This window comes from Triturus cristatus, chromosome 4_2 (genome assembly GCF_964204655.1).
Source record: "Triturus cristatus chromosome 4_2, aTriCri1.1, whole genome shotgun sequence".
NCBI lineage: Eukaryota > Metazoa > Chordata > Amphibia > Caudata > Salamandridae > Triturus > Triturus cristatus.
The window spans coordinates 891,351,950-891,372,450 of record NC_140586.1 but is presented as its reverse complement, the minus strand read 5'-3'; the positions used below and the strand labels follow the sequence as shown (position 1 = coordinate 891,372,450).

Genomic DNA, 20,501 nt, shown 5'->3' with positions numbered 1-20,501 from the left:
GCGTAAATAGCGGTAGACGGTCTTCCCGTCGGGGTCATTCTTGGAACGATGGCGGGTGGATCGTCCCCGTCGGGTCAGTGGTGGCTACCGCCAGCCCGGGCGGGGGGCGATCCGCCCGCCATCCTAATGGGCCCCTTACTGTGTAAAAGCACCTGCTGCAGAGTTCCTTGTGTGTCCAGCTTTCTGGCAGCAATAAAAAGTCAAGATAACCCTTGAAAATAATGTTCCTGTTAGAGGCAGAGATTGGAGTTTTGTCTAGTGGCAGTTTTGACTCACCATGAAGTAGCGCAGAGGGTTAAAATGCCTGCTGCAAAGAACAGATCTGTATTCTATGTCGAGAGCTGAGTGGATTAGTAAAGCCATTCTTTACCAGCGCTTTAAAACAAATTAAATGTATGTGAGATAGGAGCTATGGAGAGATGAGGGGCACTTTTGCCAGCTGGTAGTGAGGGAATCCGAGGAGGAAGTCATGAGGGGGACACCCCAAAAATTGTTGCACCGGGGGCCACCAGAGCTAATGGTGGCCCTGCCTCCTCGGACGGAAGCACAATAACTTAAAAAAAATAATTTGATGTGCTAAGGATCAACAAAGGGATTGTACATATGTATCGTGAAAGAAAATTCTTTAGAGCTTGCCAGAGGTGTAAAGGCAGGTATTCCTTCCTGCACAAAAACAATCCTTAAAGGCAGTTTCCTCTTTCTGTGCGTGCTGCAGAATGCAGCACGCGTAGATAGAGGAAGGAACAAGGAGACATACAGTTATTTCTCTCCGTTACCTCTGGTTCAGGAAGGAGCAGCATTTTGACGCATTCCCAGGTTTGCAAGTCTTTGTAAATCTGGGATGCGCCGAAATCCATGGGAGGATGCACTGGAAAGCCCATGCACCACCCATGGAACGCCTCCATAATGCAAAGTAACGCAAGACAGTGGTATGTGCTGCCTTGCATTACTTTTTGGGGAAAATCCCACGCAAAGCCACGCACCTCATATTTGTAAGGTGGTGTAAATCTGAAATACCATTTTGCGTGGTGGCTGTGCATAAAAGTGGCACATCCACGGTGGACAGTGTTAGTAAATCTGCCCCTAGATCCTTTTCTAATCTTTTACTTTTTCCTCCACAAAAATGGGAAGATGTGCTATTAAAGCTACAGCTGCTGACTTTGAGACTAGTGAACCAGGTGCGAGTCTCGGTGTCAGCTAAACATTCTATGATTCTGGGCAAATCACTTGGGGGTAAATTTGCTAAGATTTTGCTTCGAGATTACAATACTTTTATGGTGCAGCCCGACGCAAAAATATTTTTGCCAATTACTATACCACACAACGCCACTGTTGTTTTGCATGGTTTAGTAAATACAAAGTAACAAAGGCAGCGTGTTGTGTTACTTTGCATCTGGGAGGCGTTCAATGAATGGAGCATGGGTGTTGTCATGCACCAACCCTTCATTTTGATACAATCCAAGATTTACTAAGGTGAGTAAACTTGGGATTGCGCCAAAATGCTACGTGTAACAAGGAGAAATAGCTTTACCTGTTACTTCCTTTTTCGATGTATGCTGCATTGTGGAGCGCAAATAGAATGAGGAAACTGTTTCTAAGGATAGTTTTTGTGCCAGAGGGTATCTCTTCTTGCACAAAAACAATCCTACCATTAACACAGACACCCTGGCACTGCAGTGCCAGGGTGCCTGCTTTAGCGCTAGGCTGCACACAGTGCACAAGCGCTAGAAGACAGCAGAAATGCACTATCAATGTCTCATTACTGCTGTCTCCCTCTCATGCAACGCAGCACAGCAACTTTGCTTGCTGCCCTGTGTTGCGTGAAATGCAAGTAAATATGGGGCATATTTAGAAGGCGGCGATCGAAAATTATCGCCGCTTTAGACAGATTTTTATAGGCTACTCTACATGCCTTGTTGTACCATTTAGCAGATTTAAGGGCAACGTGTCTCTTAGACTTTCCTTGTTTAATAAAATAGGTTTTTAAGTTGGTAAACAGAGAGTCATGCACCTGTGGAATATTTTGGTTAATTTCTTCCTGAGTTTCCAAGTTTGCAAGAACAGCTAATGTGTACCTAGTGGGCTAGTTGGACTCTACGGATTCTTAGGATTGAAGGGGAATTATTTCCCCAACTTAAAACGCGCCACAGGGCGTGCTTGCACAGTGGTGAAGGAAGGGAATGGTGTAGGAAAGTGGCTCTATATATCCTGGACCAAAGTAAAATCAGCCGAACTACGAATTCCGATTTACTCACCTGTTATCAGGAGAGACCTCAGTGCTGCATCTTTGAGCCCAGTACTGATCCTGAAAAGTAATTCTAACCGTACTTACCAGTAACTTGAATTTCCTTCCATAGGCTAACATTGACTGGTTTCACTTGGAAATTCTTCTAAGTGTGGAGTTTTGGAACTTTAAAATATTCATCTAAAATCAACCGAACTACGAATTCCCATTTACTCGCCTGTTATCATGAGAGCCCTCAGTGCTTTATCTTTGAGCACAGTACTGATCCTGGAAAGTAATTCTAACCGTACTTACCAGTAACTTGAATTTCCTTCCATAGGATATCATTGCTTGCTTTTTGCTGAAAAAGTTTCCAAGTATCGATTTTTTAAACTTACAAATATTCCTCTAAAATCAGCCGAACTACGAATTCCGATTTACTCACCTGTTATCAGGACAGACCTCAGTGCTGCATCTTTGAGCCCAGTACTGATCCTGAAAAGTAATTCTAACCGCACTTACCAGTAACTTGAATTTCCTTCCATAGGATATCATTGCCTCCCACCCCTAATAGTTTAATAGTACTCCTGTGAGTAATTGAGCTGATGAGCTTGTGGATGAAGCACCAGCATGCCTGTGAGAGGTAACTGACCTGAGAAAGATGTTGGCAGCCTACTCAGCAAACCCCACATTGGAAAGACTGTAATCTCAACTGATGACGGTTAAAGAACCAGAAACACGTGTCTAGAGATAAGCACTATCCGCGCCAACTGTGGCGAAACACTTGAACACTCTTGAAGCAAGCAAGTAACCGAAACTGCATTTACCACAATGCCAGGGGCGAACATTGCTGGGAGGTGAAGCGGTGTGCTCCCACCCCTGTTCCTGCTTAATAGTACTCCCGTCAGTCATTGAGCTGACATGCTTGTGGATGAAGCACCTGCATGCCTGTGAGAGGTACCTGACCTGACAAAGATATTGGCAGCCTACTCAGCAAACCCCAAATTTCAAAGACTGTAATCTCAACTGATGACGGTTAAAGAACCAGAAACATGTGTCTAGAGATCAGCACTATCTGTGCTAACTGTGGCGAAACACTCGAACACTCTTGAAGCAAGCAAGTAACTGAAACTGCATTTACCACAATGCCAGGGCCGAACCTTGCTGGGAGTTGAAGCGGTGTGCTGTAATGAAAGGAAAATACCTGTTTGTCTCCAATGAGTGATAGATCCACCTAACCTTCTTTCCCTCATTAAGACCTGAACATCACCATTCCCTTCCATGGATAGGCCATGTATCAACTAGCTGCTGGTTGAGGTGATTTCTAAATCTATAATTTCTTTACATTAATACATTTTCTCAAATAATAACCCAACACAGTTATTGTAATCAATGATTCAAATTTTATCTAAATAATATGAGGAAAAAGTCATTAATTATTTGAGCTGATGATCATCATATTTACCTATTCTGGCTAAATGTCGTCCTCTAAGTCAAATTCAGATCTTTTGTCTCTTTATGCCCATAAAAGCGATTATTCAGTTCGTCAAGAAGTTGGGCATCTGATCAGTCCATCAGAGTATCAGGGAAACTGTCCTGCAGTGTCACCGTCCTCTCCGTCAGCATAACGTCAGGAAATCGAAAAAACGACCACATCCTCTCTATTCTATCCTAATTTATAGTAAAATCACATTCCACAAGTATCAAATATTATTTTAGAATGTCTCCGATTGGTCCATTATTTTTGTTCAGCATGGTTCCCATTCGGAAAATGTTTCTTTAGATGTAGTTCATAATTTTTCCGGTCAAAAGTATCTTTTAGTGTTCTTTCAGAGCAGCTGGCTTGTAGCCCGGAATGTCCTTGAGGGGTACACTCGGGTTAGGGTCGCAGAAAGGCCACTGTAGCTAGCGGCGACGCATGCGCACTTCACCCAGAGATATTCGTCATCGTCAGATAGAGATGTCAGCCATCTTGTGGCAGGCCCGAATGGTCAACTTAAGCAAAAGAAACACAAAAACGTAATTGATACATTGAAATGGCTATTAAAATGTTATTCCCTCGCTAAACCCTCTATGTGTGTGTATTTATCTAGCAGAAAGCAACACTCTTTGCTGGTTATACTTATTTTATAAAGCACAAATTACAAATACATCACGAAAACAACATATAACATGCAATATTCTAATTTTCTATCATTGGTATGCGTACGAAAATTAGTTTACGTATTAATTAGGCCATGCAAATGCAATTCCCACGTGTATTTCTTATTTTAGTAATGTTGGTCAGTTCACACAGCAAACAATTAGTATGATTACTATTAATTAATTATTCTTATTAATGCCTGTGAGAGGTACCTGACATGAGAAAGATGTTGGCAGCCTACTCAACAAACCCCACATTTCAAAGATGGTAATCTCTACTGATGACAGTTTAAGAACCAGAACCACGTGTCGAGAGATCAGCACTATCTGCGCCAACTGTGGCGAAACACTCAAACACTCTTGAAGCAAGCAACTAACTGAAACTGCATTTACCACAATGCCAGGGGCGAACCTTGCATGGAGGTGAAGTGGTGTGCTCCCACCCGTGTTCCTGATTATTAGTTCTCCCGTGAGTCATTGAGCTGACAGGCTCGTAGATTAAGCACCGCATCCCTTTGAGAGGTAGCTGACCTGAGAAAGATGTTGGCAGCCTACTCATCAAACCCCAAATTTCAAAGACTGTAATCTCTACTGATGACGGTTAAAGAACCAGAAACACGTTTCTAGAGAACAGCACTATCTGCGCCAACTGCGGCGAAACAGTCGAACACACTTGAAGCAAGCAAGTAACTGAAACTGCATTTACCACATGGCAGGGGCGAACCTTGTTTGGAGGTGAAGCGGTGTGCTCCTGCCCCTGTTCCTGTTTAATAGTACTCCCGTGAGTCATTGAGCTAACAAGCTCGTGGATGAAGCACCCGCATGCCTGTGAGAGGTACCTGACCTGAGAACGATGTAGGCAGCCTACTCATCAAACCCCCATTTGAAAGATTACAATCTCTACTGATGACGGTTAAAGAACCAGAACCACGTGTCTAGAGATCAGCACTATCTGCGCCAACTGTGACGAAACACTCGAACACTCTTGAAGCAAGCAAGTAACTGAAACTGCATTTACTACAATGCCAGGGGCGAACCTTGCTGGGAGGTGAAGCAGTGTGCTCCTACCCCTGTTCCTGTTTAATAGCACTCCTGTGAGTCATTGAGCTGACAAGCTCGTGGATGAAGCACACGCATGTCTGTGAAAGGTACCTGACCTGAGAAAGATGTTGGCAGCCTACTCAGCAAACCCCACATTTGAAAGACTGTAATCTCTACTGATGATGGTTAAGGAACCAGAAACACATGTCTAGAGATCAGCACTATCTGCGTCAACTGTGGTGAAACACTTGAACACTATTGAAACAAGCAAATAACTGAAACTGCATTTACCACAATGCCAGGGGCGAACCTTGCTGGGAGGTGACTCCGTGTGCTCCCACCCCTGTCCCTGTTTAATAGTACTCCCGTGAGTCGTGGATGAAGCACCCTGTTGGACCCGGCCTCGTGGCGTGGTCCTTAACCCCCTGGATTGTGGCCGTCCCCCGCCCCGGCCGTCACGGGCCACCCGTCTGGACGGCACCAAGGCCCTTCACCCGGAGCTGCATGTGGTCGCATGCCACTCGTGGCTCCGCCATCTTGTTGGCATCCACGTGACTCTGTGCGCCAGCCAGCGCGACCCCGCTCAACCCGGCCTCGACCCCAGCGAAGCCCCGACATCGGGGCACCACGAACTGGCCAGGGGGTGCCGCAGGAACCATTCATCGCCCCCTGCGGAGGACAGTATCGATGGGACCCCCAACTGTCCTCCCCTCTCGAGGTGTGATCGCCCTGCAACTCCCTTGGGCCTGGCGCCTCTCCTGCTGGGCGTCTGGCCACCTCCACCCGGCCTCTCCGCCCCCCCGGGCGCCTGGGTCCGGACATCAAAGGGCTCCAGACCTATATCTGGGGCGACCCCGCCACAGATCGGCAGTTGTATCCCGGAGTCGAGAGCCCTGCTGATTGAATCGCGGCTGACCCTACGGAGGAGAACTCTTGTCGGAACCATCACGAGCCCTGCTGACTGCGTCGCGGCTCCTTCTTGTGAACACTTTGAAGCCACCTGGAACATCGGAGCCCTGCTGACGCTGTCGCGGCCCAACCTCGCTGAAACCTTCCTCGGAGCCCTGCTGACGACGTCGCGGCTCGAGCTGAGCAGAAACCATCTTGAGAGCCCTGCTGATTGAATCGCGGCTCTCCACGAACTGTACGCCAGAGCCCTGCTGACGCCGTCGCGGCTCGACCCCTCCGAGATCGGAGGTCCTCCAGCTTGAGGATAAGAACTGGGCCCCAGGTACCCTCGTACCACATTCCTGCCAAAGACTGTCCCGCTACCTCTACCCTTCCCAAGAGACATTGAGACTTCTGGTGGATCCCTCGATCCCTTCGTGTAAATATTGAACTCGTAACCTTTTATTGATGATAAAGAATTGCTTGTCTTGAGACAACCTCCTTGAGTCCGGTGTGGTGGTGTTACTGTGCTAGTACGTGATAGGAGAAGGATCTCTCAGGAGGCTTCTCGGCAGCGCTCGGCTACTTCGTGCAGTGGGAGGGCCCCCCCCTTGGTGGTCTCACCGACTCCTCGGGGTCCGCCTTCCAACACACCCGCATGCCTGTGAGAAGTACCTGACCTGAGAAAGATGTTGGCAGCTTACTCAGCAAACCCCACATTTGCAAGACTGTAATCTCTACTGATGACGGTTAAAGAACCAGAGACACGTGTCTAGAGATCAGTACTATCTGTGCCAACTGTGGCGAAACACTCGAACACTCTTGAAGCAAGCAAATAACTGAAACTGCATTTACCACAATGCCAGGGGCGAAGCTTGCAGGGAGGTGAAGCGGTGTGCTCCCGCCCCTGGTCCTGATTAATAGTTCTCCCGTGAGTCATTGAGCTGACAAGCTCATGCATGAAGCACCCGCATGCCTTTGAGAGGTACCTGACCTGACAAAGATGTTGGCAGCCCACTCAGCAAACTCCAAATTTAAAGACTGTAATCTCTACTGATGACGGTTAAAAAAGCAGAAACACGTGTCTAGAGATCAGCACTATCTGCGCCAACTTTGGCGAAACACTCGAACACTCTTGAAGCAAGCAAGTAACTGAAACTGCATTTACCACAATGCCAGTGGCGAACCTTGATGGGAGGTGAAGCGGTGTGCTCCCACCCATGTTCCTGTTTAAAAGTACTCCTGTGAGTCATTGAGCTGACAAGCTCGTAGATGAAGCACCCGCATGCCTGTGAGAGGTACCTGACATGAGAAAGATGTTGGCAGCCTACTCAGCAAACCCCACATTTCAAAGACGGTAATCTCTACTGATGACGGTTTAAAAACCAGAACCATGTGTCTAGAGATCAGCACTATCTGCGCCAACTGTGGCGAAACACTCGAACACTCTTGAAGCAAGCAAGTAATTGAAACTGCATTTACCACAATGCCAGGGGCGAAGCTTGCAGGGAGGTGAAGCGGTGTGCTACCGCCCCTGTTCCTGATTAATAGTTCTCCCGTGAGTCATTGAGCTGACAAGCTCGTGGATGAAGCACCCGCATGCCTGTGAGAGGTACCTGACCTGAGAAAGATGTAGGCAGCCTACTCATCAAACCTCCATTTGAAAGATTGAAATCTCTACTGATGACGGTTAAAGAACCAGAACCACGTGTCTAGAGATCAGCACTATCTGCGCCAACTGTGACGAAACAATCGAACACTCTTGAAGCAAGCAAGTAACTGAAACTGCATTTACCACAATGCCAGGGGCAAACCTTGCTGGGAGGTGAAGCGGTGTGCTCCCACCCCTGTTCCTGTTTAATAGTACTCCCGTGAGTCATTGAGCTGACAAGCTCATGCATGAAGCACCCGCATGCCTGTGAGAGGTAACTGACCTGACAAAGATGTTGGCAGCCTACTCAGCAAACCCCACATTTGAAAGACTGAAATCTCTACTGATGACGGTTAAGGAACCAGAAACACGTGTCTAGATATCAGCACTATCTGCGCTAATTGTGGCGTAACACTCAAACACTCTTGAAGCAAGCAAGTAACTGAAACTGCATTTATCACAATGCCAGGTGCTAACCTTGCTGGGAGGTGAAACGGTGTGCTCCCCCCCTGCTCCTGTTTAATAGTACTCCCGTGAGTCATTGAGCTGACGAGCTCGTGGATGAAGCACCCGCATGCCTGTGAGAGGAACCTGACCTGAGAAAGATGTTGGCAGCCTACTCAGCAAACCCCACATTTGAAAGACTGTAATCTGTACTGATGACGGTTAAAGAACCAGAAACACGTGTCTAGAGATCAGCACTATCTTCGCCAACTGTGGTGAAACACTCGAACACTCTTGAAGCAAGTAAGTAACTGAAACTGCATTTACCACAATGCCAGGGGCAAACCTTGCTGGGAGGTGAAGCGGTGTGCTCCTGCCCCTGTTCCTTTTTAATTGCACTCCCGTGAGTCATTGAGCTGAAGAGTTTGTGGATGAAGCACCCGCATGCCTGGCCTGTGAGAGGTACCTGACCTGAGAAAGATGTTGGCAACCTACTCAGCAAACCCCACATTTTAAAGACTGTAATCTCTACTGATGACGGTTAAAGAACCAGAAACACGTGTCTACAGATCAGTACTATCTGCGCCAACTGTGGCGAAACACTCGAACACTCTTGAAGCAAGCAAGTAACTGAAACTCCATTTACCACAATGCCAGGGGCGAAGCTTGCAGGGAGGTGAAGCGGTGTGCTCCCGCCCCTGTTCCTGATTAATAGTTCTCCCGTGAGTCATTGAGCTGTCAAGCTCGTGGATGAAGCACCCGCATGCCTGTGAGAGGTACCTGACCTGAGAAAGATGTAGGCAGCCTACTCATCAAACCCCCATTTGAAAGATTGAAATCTCTACTGATGACGGTTAAAGAACCAGAACCACGTGTCTAGAGATCAGCACTATCTGCGCCAACTGTGACGAAACACTCGAACACTCTTGAAGCAAGCAAGTAACTGAAACTGCATTTACCACAATGCCAGGGGCGAACCTTCCTGGGAGGTGAAGCGGCGTGCTCCCACCCCTGTTCCTGTTTAATGGTCCTCCCATGAGTCATTGAGCTGACAAGCTCATGCATGAAGCACCCGCATGCCTGTGAGAGGTACCTGACCTGACAAAGATGTTGGCAGCCTCCTCAGCAAACTCCAAATTTAAAGACTGTAATCTCTACTGATGACGGTTAAAAAACCAGAAACACGTGTCTAGAGATCAGCACTATCTGCGCCAACTGTGGCGAAACACTTGAACACTCTTGAAGCAAGCAAGTAACTGAAACTGCATTTGCCACAATGCCAGGGGCGAACCTTGCTGGGAGGTGAAGCGGTGTGCTCCCACCCCTGTTCCTGTATAATAGTACTCCCGTGAGTCATTGAGCTGACGAGCTCATGGATGAAGCACCCGCATGCCTCTGAGAGGAACCTCACCTGAGAAAGATGTTGGCAGCCTACTCAGCAAACCCCATATTTGAAAGACTGTAATCTCTACTGATGACTGTTAAAGAACTAGAACCACGTGTCTAGAGATCAGCACTATCTACGCCAACTGTGACGAAACACTCAAACACTCTTAAAGCAAGCAAGTAACTGAAACTGCATTTACCACAATGCCAGGGGCGAACCTTGCTTGGCGTTGAAGCGGTGTGCTCCCATCCCTCTTGCTCTTTAATAGTACTCCCGTGAGTCATTGAGCTGACGAGCTCGTGGAGGACGCACCCGCATGCCTGTGAGAGGTACCTGACCTGAGAAAGATGTTGGCAGCATTCTCAGCAAACCTCACATTTGAAAATCTGTCATCTCCAATGATGACGGTTAAAGAACCAGAAACACATGTCTAGAGATCAGCACTATCTGCGCCAACTGTGGCGAAACACTCGAACACTCTTGAAGCAAGCAAGTAACTGAAACTGCATTTACCACAATGCTAGGGGCGAACCTTGCTGGGAGGTAAAGCCGTGTGCTCCCACCCCTGTTCCTGTTTAATAGTACTCCCGTGAGTCATTGAGCTGACGAGCTGGAGGATGACGCACCCACATGCCTGTGAGGGGTACCTGACCTGAGAAAGGTGTTGGCAGCCTACTCAGAAAACCCCAAATTTGACAGACTGTAATCTCTACTGATGACGGTTAAAGAACCAGAAACACATGTCTAGAGATAAGCACTATCTGCGCTAACTGTGGCGAAACACTCGAATACTCTTGAAGCAAGCAGGTAACTGAAACTGCATTTACCGCTATGCCAGGTGCGAACCTTGCTGGGAGGTGAAGCGGTGTGCTCCTGCCCCTGTTCCTGTTTAATAGTACTCCCGTCAGTCATTGAGCTGACGAGCTCGTGGATGAAGCACCCACATGCCTGTGAGAGGTACCTGACCTGAGAAAGATGTTGGCAGCCTCCTCAGCAAACCCTAAATTTCAAAGACTGTAATCTCAACTGATGACGGTTAAAGAACCAGAAACATGTGTCTAGAGATCAGCACTATCTGCGCCAACTGTGGCGAAACACTCGAACACTCTTGAAGCAAGCAAGTAAGTGAAACTGCACTTACCACAATGCAAGGGGCTAACCTTGCTGGGAGGTGAAGCGGTGTGCTCCCACCCCTGTTCCTGTTTAAAAGTACTCCTGTGAGTCATTGAGCTGACGAGCTCATGGATGAAGCACCCGGATGCCTGTGAAAGGTACCTGACCTGAGAAAGATGTTGGCAGCCTACTCAGCAAACCCCAAATTTCAAAGACTGTAATCCACTGATGATGGTTAAAGAACTAGAAACACGTGTCTAGAGATCAGCACTATCTGCACCAACTGTTGCGAAACACTTGAACACTCTTGAAGCAAGCAAGTAACTGAAACTGCATTTACCACAATTCCAGGGGCACAGCTTGCAGGGAGGTGAAGCGGTGTGCTCCCGCCGCTGTTCCTGATAAATAGTTCTCCCGTGAGTCATTGAGCTGACAAGCTCGTGGATGAAGCACCCGCATGCCTGTGAGAGGTACCTGACCTGAGAAAGATGTAGGCAGCCTACTCATCAAACCCCACTTTTGAAAGACTGTAATCTCTACTGATGACTGTTAAAGAGCCAGAAACACATGTCTAGAGATCAGCACTATCTGCGCCAACTGTGGCGATACACTCGAACACTCTTGAAGCAAACAAGTAACTGAAACTGCATTTACCATAATGCTAGGGGCGAACCTTGCTGGGAGGTGAAGCCATGTGCTCCCACCCCTGTTCCTGTTTAAAAGTACTCCAGTGAGTCATTGAGCTGACGAGCTCGTGGATGAAGCAACTACATGCCTCTGAGAGGCACCTGACCTGAGAGAGATGGTGGCAGCATACTCAGCAAACCCCACATTTGAAAGACTGTTATCTCTACTGATGATGGTTAAAGAACCAGAAACATGTGTCTAGAGATCAGCACTATCTGCGCTAACTGTGGCGAAACACTCGAATACTCTTGAAGCAAGCAAGTAATTGAAGCTGCATTTACCACAATGCCAGGGGGGAACCTTGCTGGGAGGTGACGCCGTGTGCTCCCACCCCTGTTCCTGTATAATAGTACTCGCGTGAGTCATTGAACTGAAGAGCTCGTGGATGAAGCACCCACATGCCTGTGAAAGGTACCTGACCTGAGAAAGATGTTGGCAGCCTACTCAGCAAACCCCACATTTGAAAGACTGTAATCTCTACTGATGATGGTTAAAGAACCAGAAACACATGTCTAGAGATCAGCACTATCTGCACAAACTGTGGTGAAACAATCGAACACTCTGAAGCAAGCAAATAACTGAAGCAGCATTTACCACAATGCCAGGGGCAAACCTTGCTGGGAGGTGACGCCATGTGCTCCCACCCCTGTCCCTGTTTAATAATACTCCCGTGAGTCATTGAGCTGACTAGCTCGTGGATGAAGCACCCGCATGCCTGTGCGAGGTACCTGACCTGAGAAAGATGTTGGCAGCCTACTCAGCAAACCCCACATTTGAAAGACTGTAATCTCTACTGATGATGGTTAAAGAACCAGAAACACATATCTAGAGATCAGCACTATCTGCACAAACTGTGGTGAAACAATCGAACACTCTTGAAGCAAGCAAATAACTGAAGCAGCATTTACCACAATGCCAGGGGCAAACCTTCCTGGGAGGTGAAGCGGTGTGCTCCCACCCCTGTCCCTGTTTAATAATACTCCCGTGAGTCATTGAGCTGACTAGCTCGTGGATGAAGCACCCGCATGCCTGTGAGAGGAACCTGACCTGAGAAAGATGTTGGCAGCCTACTCAGCAAACCCCACATTTGAAAGACTGTAATCTCTACTGATGATGGTTAAAGAACCAGAGACACGTGTCTAGAGATCAGCACTATATGCGCCAACTGTGGCAAAACTTGAAGCAAGCAAATAACTGAAACTGCATTTACCACAATGCCAGGGGCGAACCTTCCTGGGAGGTGAAGCGGTGTGCTCCCACCCCTGTTCCTGTTTAATAGTACTCCTGTGTGTCATTGAGCTGACAAGCTCATGCATGAAGCACCCGCATGCCTGCGAGAGGTACCTGACCTGATAAAGATGTTGGCAGCCTACTCAGCAAACCCCAAATTACAAAGACTATAATCTCTACTGATGACGGTTAAAAAACCAGAAACACATATCTAGAGATCAGCACTATCTGCGCCAACTGTGACGAAACACTCGAACACTCTTGAAGCAAGCAAGTAACTGAAACTGCATTTACCACAATGCCAGGGGCGAACCTTGCTGGGAGGTGAAGCGGTGTGCTCCCACCCCTGCTCCTATTTAATAGTACTCCCGTGAGTCATTGAGCTGACGAGCTCGTGGATGAAGCACAGGCATGCCTCTGAGAGGAACCTTACCTGAGAAAGATGTTGGCAGCCTACTCAGCAAACCCCACATTTGAAAGACTGTAATCTCTACTGATGATGGTTAAAGAACCAGAAACACATGTCTAGAGATCAGCACTATCTGCGCCAACTGTGGTGAAACACTCAAACACTCTTGAAGCAAGCAAGTAACTGAAACTGCGTTTACCACAATACCAGGGGCGAACCTTGCTGGGAGGTGAAGCGGTGTGCTCCTGCCCCTGTTCCTGTTTAATTGTACTCCTGTGAGTCATTGTGCTGAAGAGTTTGTGGATGAAGCACCCGCATGCCTGGCCTGTGAGAGGTACCTGACCTGAGAAAGATGTTGGCAGCCTACTCAGCTAACCCCACATTTAAAAGACTGTAATCTCTACTGATGACGGTTAAAGAACCAGAAACACGTGTCTAGAGATCAGTACTATCTGCGCCAACTGAGGCGAAACACTCAAACACTCTTAAAGCAAGCAAGTAACTGAAACTGCATTTTCTACAATGCCAGGTGCGAACCTTGCTGGGCGTTGAAGCGGTCTGCTCCCACCCCTCTTACTCTTTAATAGTACTCCTGTGAGTCATTGAGCTGACGAGCTCGTGGATGAAGCACTCGCATGCCTGTGAGAGGAACATGACCTGAGAAAGATGTTGGCAGCATACTCAGCAAACCCCACATTTGAAAGACTGTAATCTCTACTGATGACGGTTAAAGAACCAGAACCACGTGTCTAGAGATCAGCACTATCTGCGGCAACTGTGGCGAAACACTCAAACACTCTTGAACCAAGCAAGTAATTGAAACTGCATTTACCACAATGCCAATGGGCGAACCTTGCAGGGAGGTGAAGCGGTGTGCTCCCGCCCCTGTTCCTGATTAATAGTTCTCCCGTGAGTCATTGAGCTGACAAGCTCGTGGATGAAGCACCCGCATGCCTGTGAGAGGTACCTGACCTGAGAAAGATGTAGGCAGCCTACTCATCAAACCCCCATTTGAAAGATTGAAATCTCTACTGATGACGATTAAAGAACCAGAACCACGTGTCTAGAGATCAGCACTATCTGCGCCAACTGTGGCGATACACTCGAACACTCTTGAAGCAAACAAGTAACTGAAACTGCATTTACCATAATGCTAGGGGCGAACCTTGCTGGGAGGTGAAGCCATGTGCTCCCACCCCTGTTCCTGTTTAAAAGTACTCCAGTGAGTCATTGAGCTGACGAGCTCGTGGATGAAGCAACTACATGCCTCTGAGAGGTACCTGACCTGAGCGAGATGATGGCAGCATACTCAGCAAACCCCACATTTGAAAGACTGTTATCTCTACTGATGATGGTTAAAGAACCAGAAACATGTGTCTAGAGATCAGCACTATCTGCGCTAACTGTGGCGAAACACTCGAATACTCTTGAAGCAAGCAAGTAACTGAAGCTGCATTTACCACAATGCCAGGGGGGAACCTTGCTGGGAGGTGACGCCGTGTGCTCTCACCCCTGTTCCTGTATAATAGTACTCGCGTGAGTCATTGAACTGACGAGCTCGTGGATGAAGCACCCACATGCCTGTAAAAGGTACCTGACCTGAGAAAGATGTTGGCAGCCTACTCAGCAAACCCCACATTTGAAAGACTGTAATCTCTACTGATGATGGTTAAAGAACCAGAAACACATGTCTAGAGATCAGCACTATCTGCACAAACTGTGGTGAAACAATCGAACACTCTTGAAGCAAGCAAATAACTGAAGCAGCATTTACCACAATGCCAGGGGCAAACCTTGCTGGGAGGTGACGCCATGTGCTCCCACCCCTGTCCCTGTTTAATAATACTCCCGTGAGTCATTGAGCTGACTAGCTCGTGGATGAAGCACCCGCATGCCTGTGCGAGGTACCTGACCTGAGAAAGATGTTGGCAGCCTACTCAGCAAACCCCACATTTGAAAGACTGTAATCTCTACTGATGATGGTTAAAGAACCAGAGACACGTGTCTAGAGATCAGCACTATCTGCGCCAACTGTGGCAAAACTTGAAGCAAGCAAATAACTGAAACTGCATTTACCACAATGCCAGGGGCGAACCTTCCTGGTAGGTGAAGCGGTGTGCTCCCACCCCTGTTCCTGTTTAATAGTACTCCTGTGTGTCATTGAGCTGACAAGCTCATGCATGAAGCACCCGCATGCCTGCGAGAGGTACCTGACCTGATAAAGATGTTAGCAGCCTACTCAGCAAACCCCAAATTACAAAGACTATAATCTCTACTGATGACGGTTAAAAAACCAGAAACACATATCTAGAGATCAGCACTATCTGCGCCAACTGTGACGAAACACTCGAACACTCTTGAAGCAAGCAAGTAACTGAAACTGCATTTACCACAATGCCAGGGGCGAACCTTGCTGGGAGGTGAAGCGGTGTGCTCCCACCCCTGCTCCTATTTAATAGTACTCCCGTGAGTCATTGAGCTGACGAGCTCGTGGATGAAGCACAGGCATGCCTCTGAGAGGAACCTTACCTGAGAAAGATGTTGGCAGCCTACTCAGCAAACCCCACATTTGGATGACTGTAATCTCTACTGTTGATGGTTAAAGAACCAGAAACACATGTCTAGAGATCAGCACTATCTGCGCCAACTGTGGTGAAACACTCAAACACTCTTGAAGCAAGCAAGTAACTGAAACTGCATTTACCACAATACCAGGGGCGAACCTTGCTGGGAGGTGAAGCGGTGTGCTCCTGCCCCTGTTCCTGTTTAATTGTACTCCTGTGAGTCATTGTGCTGAAGAGTTTGTGGATGCAGCACCCGCATGCCTGGCCTGTGAGAGGTACCTGACCTGAGAAAGATGTTGGCAGCCTACTCAGCAAACCCCACATTTGAAAGACTGTAATCTCTACTGATGACGGTTAAAGAACCAGAAACATGTGTCTACAGATCAGTACTATCTGCGCCAACTGTGGCGAAACACTCGAACACTCTTGAAGCAAGCAAGTAACTGAAACTCCATTTACCACAATGCCAGGGGCGAAGCTTGCAGGGGGTGAAGCGCTGTTCTCCCACCCCTGTTCCTGATTAATAGTTCTCCCGTGAGTCATTGAGCTGACAAGTTCGTGGATGAAGCACCCGCATGCCTGTGAGAGGTACCTGACCTGAGAAAGATGTAGGCAGCTTATTCATCAAACCCCCATTTGAAAGATTGTAATCTCTACTGATGACGGTTAAAGAACTAGAACCACGTTTCTAGAGATCAGCACTATCTGCGCCAACTGTGACGAAACACTCAAACACTCTTAAAGCAAGCAAGTAACTGAAACTGCATTTACCACAATGCCAGGGGCGAACCTTGCTGGGCGTTGAAGCGGTGTGCTCCCATCCCTCTTCCTCTTTATTAGTACTCCCGTGAGTCATTGAGCTGACGAGCTCGTGGATGACGCACCCGCATGCCTGTGAGAGGTACCTGACCAGAGAAAGATGTTGGCAGCATTCTCAGCCAACCCTACATTTGAAAATCTGTCATCTCCAATGATGACGGTTAAAGAACCAGAAACACATGTCTAGAGATCAGCACTATCTGCGCCAACTGTGGCGAAACAATCAAACACTCTTGAAGCAAGCAAGTAACTGAAACTGCATTTACCACAATGCTAGGGGCGAACCTTGCTGGGAGGTGAAGCCGTGTGCTCCCACCCCTATTCCTGTTTAATAGTACTCCCATAAGTCATTGAGCTGACGAGCTGGAGGATGACGCACCCACATGCCTGTGAGGGGTACCTGACCTGAGAAAGGTGTTGGCAGCCTACTCAGAAAACCCCAAATTTGACAGACTGTAATCTCTACTGATGACGGTTAAAGAACCAGAAACACATGTCTAGAGATAAGCACTATCTGCGCTAACTGTGGCGAAACACTCGAATACTCTTGAAGCAAGCAGGTAACTGAAACTGCATTTACCGCAATGCCAGGTGCGAACCTTGCTGGGAGGTGAAGTGGTGTGCTCCCACCTCTGTTCCTGATTAATAGTTCTCCCGTGAGTCCTTGAGCTGACAAGCGTGTGGATGAAGCACCCGCATGCCTCTGAGAGGAACCTGACCAGAGAAAGATGTTGGCAGCCTACTCAGCAAACCCCATATTTGAAAGACTGTAATCTCTACTGATGACGGTTAAAGAACCAGAAACACGTGTCTAGAGATCAGCACTATCTGCGCCAACTGTGGTAAAACACTCAAACACTCTTGAAGCAAGCAAGTAACAAACTGCATTTACCACAATACCAGGGGCGAACCTTGCTGGGAGGTGAAGCGGTGTGCTCCTGCCCCTGTTCCTGTTTAATAGTACTCCCGTCAGTCATTGAGCTGACGAGCTCGTGGATGAAGCACCCGCATGCCTGTGAGAGGTTCCTGACCTGAGAAAGATGTTGGCAGCCTCCTCAGCAAACCCTAAATTTCAAAGACTGTAATCTCAACTGATGACGGTTAAAGAACCAGAAACATGTGTCTAGAGATCAGCACTATCTGCGCCAACTGTGGCGAAACACTCGAACACTCTTGAAGCAAGCAAGTAAGTGAAACTGCACTTACCACAATGCAAGGGGCTAACCTTGCTGGGAGGTGAAGCGGTGTGCTCCCACCCCTGTTCCTGTTTAAAAGTACTCCTGTGAGTCATTGAGCTGACGAGCTCATGCATGAAGCACCCGGATGCCTGTGACAGGTACCTGACCTGAGAAAGATGTTGGCAGCCTACTCAGCAAACCCCAAATTTCAAAGACTGTAATCCACTGATGATGGTTAAAGAACTAGAAACACGTGTCTAGAGATCAGCACTATCTGCGCCAACTGTTGCGATACACTCGAACACTCTTGAAGCAAGCAAGTAACTGAAACTGCATTTACCACAATGCCAGAGCCAAGCTTGCAGGGAGGTGAAGCGGTGTGCTCCCACCGCTGTTCCTGATTATTAATTCTCCCGTGAGTCATTGAGCTGACAAGCTCGTGGATGAAGCACCCGCATGCCTGTGAGAGGTACCTGACCTGAGAAAGATGTAGGCAGCCTACTCATCAAACCCCACTTTTGAAAGACTGTAATCTCTACTGATGACGGTTAAAGAGCCAGAAACACATGTCTAGAGATCAGCACTATCTGCGCTAACTGTGGCGAAACACTGGAATACTCTTGAAGCAAGCAAGTAACTGAAGCTGCATTTACCACAATGCCAGGGGGGAACCTTGCTGGGAGGTGACGCCGTGTGCTCCCACCCCTGTTCCTGTATAATAGTACTCGCGTGAGTCATTGAACTGACGAGCTCGTGGATGAAGCACCCACATGCCTGTGAAAGGTACCTGACCTGAGAAAGATGTTGGCAGCCTACTCAGCAAACCCCACATTGGAAAGACTGTAATCTCTACTGATGATGGTTAAAGAACCAGAAACACATGTCTGGAGATCAGCACTATCTGCACCAACTGTGGTGAAACAATCGAACACTCTTGAAGCAAGCAAATAACTGAAGCAGCATTTACCACAATGCCAGGGGCAAACCTTGCTGGGAGGTGACGCCATGTGCTCCCACCCCTGTCCCTGTTTAATAATACTCCCGTGAGTCATTGAGCTGACTAGCTCGTGGATGAAGCACCCGCATGCCTGTGCGAGGTACCTGACCTGAGAAAGATGTTGGCAGCCTACTCAACAAACCCCACATTTGAAAGACTGTAATCTCTACTGATGATGGTTAAAGAACCAGAAACACATATCTAGAGATCACCACTATCTGCGCCAACTGTGGCAAAACTTGAAGCAAGCAAATAACTGAAACTGCATTTACCACAATGCCAGGGGCGAAACTTGCTGGGAGGTGAAGCAGTATGCTCCCACCCCTGTTCCTGTTTAATAGTACTCCTGTGTGTCATTGAGCTGACAAGCTCATGCATGAAGCACCCGCATGCCTGTGAGAGGTACCTGACCTGATAAAGATGTTGGCAGCCTACTCAGCAAACCCCAAATTACAAAGACTATAATCTCTACTGATGACGGTTAAAAAACCAGAAACACATATCTAGAGATCACCACTATCTGCGCCAACTGTGACGAAACACTCGAACACTCTTGAAGCAAGCAAGTAACTGAAACTGCATTTACCACAATACCAGGGGCGAACCTTCCTGGGAGGTGAAGCGGTGTGCTCCCACCCCTCTTACTCTTTAATAGTACTCCTGTGAGTCATTGAGCTGACGAGCTCGTGGATGAAGCACTCGCATGCCTGTGAGAGGAACATGGCCTGAGAAAGATGTTGGCAGCATACTCAGCTAACCCCACATTTGAAAGACTGTAATCTCTACTGATGATGGTTAAAGAACCAGAAACACGTGTCTAGAGATCAGTGCTATCTGCGCCAACTGTGGCGAAACACTCGAACACTCTTGAAGCAAGCAAGTAACTGAAACTGCATTTTCTACAATGCCAGGGGCGAACCTTGCTGGGCGTTGAAGCGGTCTGCTCCCACCCCTCTTACTCTTTAATAGTACTCCTGTGAGTCATTGAGCTGACGAGCTCGTGGATGAAGCACTCGCATGCCTGTGAGAGGAACATGACCTGAGAAAGATGTTGGCAGCATACTCAGCAAACCCCACATTTGAAAGACTGTAATCTCTACTGATGATGGTTAAAGAACCAGAACCACGTGTCTAGAGATCAGCACTATCTGCGCCAACTGTGGCGAAACACTCAAACACTCTTGAACCAAGCAAGTAATTGAAACTACATTTACCACAATGCCAGGGGCGAAGGTTGCAGGGAGGTGAAACGGTGTGCTCCCGCCCCTGTTCCTGATTAATAGTTCTCCCGTGAGTCATTGAGCTGACAAGCTCGTGGATTAAGCACCCGCATGCCTGTGAGAGGTAGCTGACCTGAGAAAGATGTAGGCAGGCTACTCATCAAACCCCCATTTGAAAGATTGAAATCTCTACTGATGACGGTTAAAGAACCAGAACCACGTGTCTAGAGATCAGCACTATCTGCGCCAACTGTGACGAAACACTCGAACACTCTTGAAGCAAGCAAGTAACTGAAACTGCATTTACCACAATGCCAGGGGCGAACCTTGCTGGGAGGTGAAGCGGTGTGCTCCCACCCCTGTTCCTGTTTAATAGTACTCCTGTGAGTCATTGAGCTGACAAGCTCATGCATGAAGCACACGCATGCCTGTGAGAGGTACCTGACCTGACAAAGATGTTGGCAGCCTACTCAGCAAACCCCAAATTTCAAAAACTGTAATCTCTAC

The 20,501-nt window shown here is 47.8% G+C and overlaps 1 long non-coding RNA gene across 1 annotated transcript in view; it reads right to left on the bottom strand.

Annotated features, from left to right (window-relative positions):
• Window positions 1-4,092: 4,092 nt before the first annotated feature.
• LOC146835363 (uncharacterized) overlaps window positions 4,093-20,501 on the bottom strand; it is a 98,522-nt gene continuing 82,113 nt past the window's right edge. Inside the window, exon 3 of the long non-coding RNA XR_014960426.1 lies at window positions 4,093-4,219. This is a non-coding gene — a long non-coding RNA (uncharacterized LOC146835363). The remainder of the gene's footprint in view (window positions 4,220-20,501) is intronic.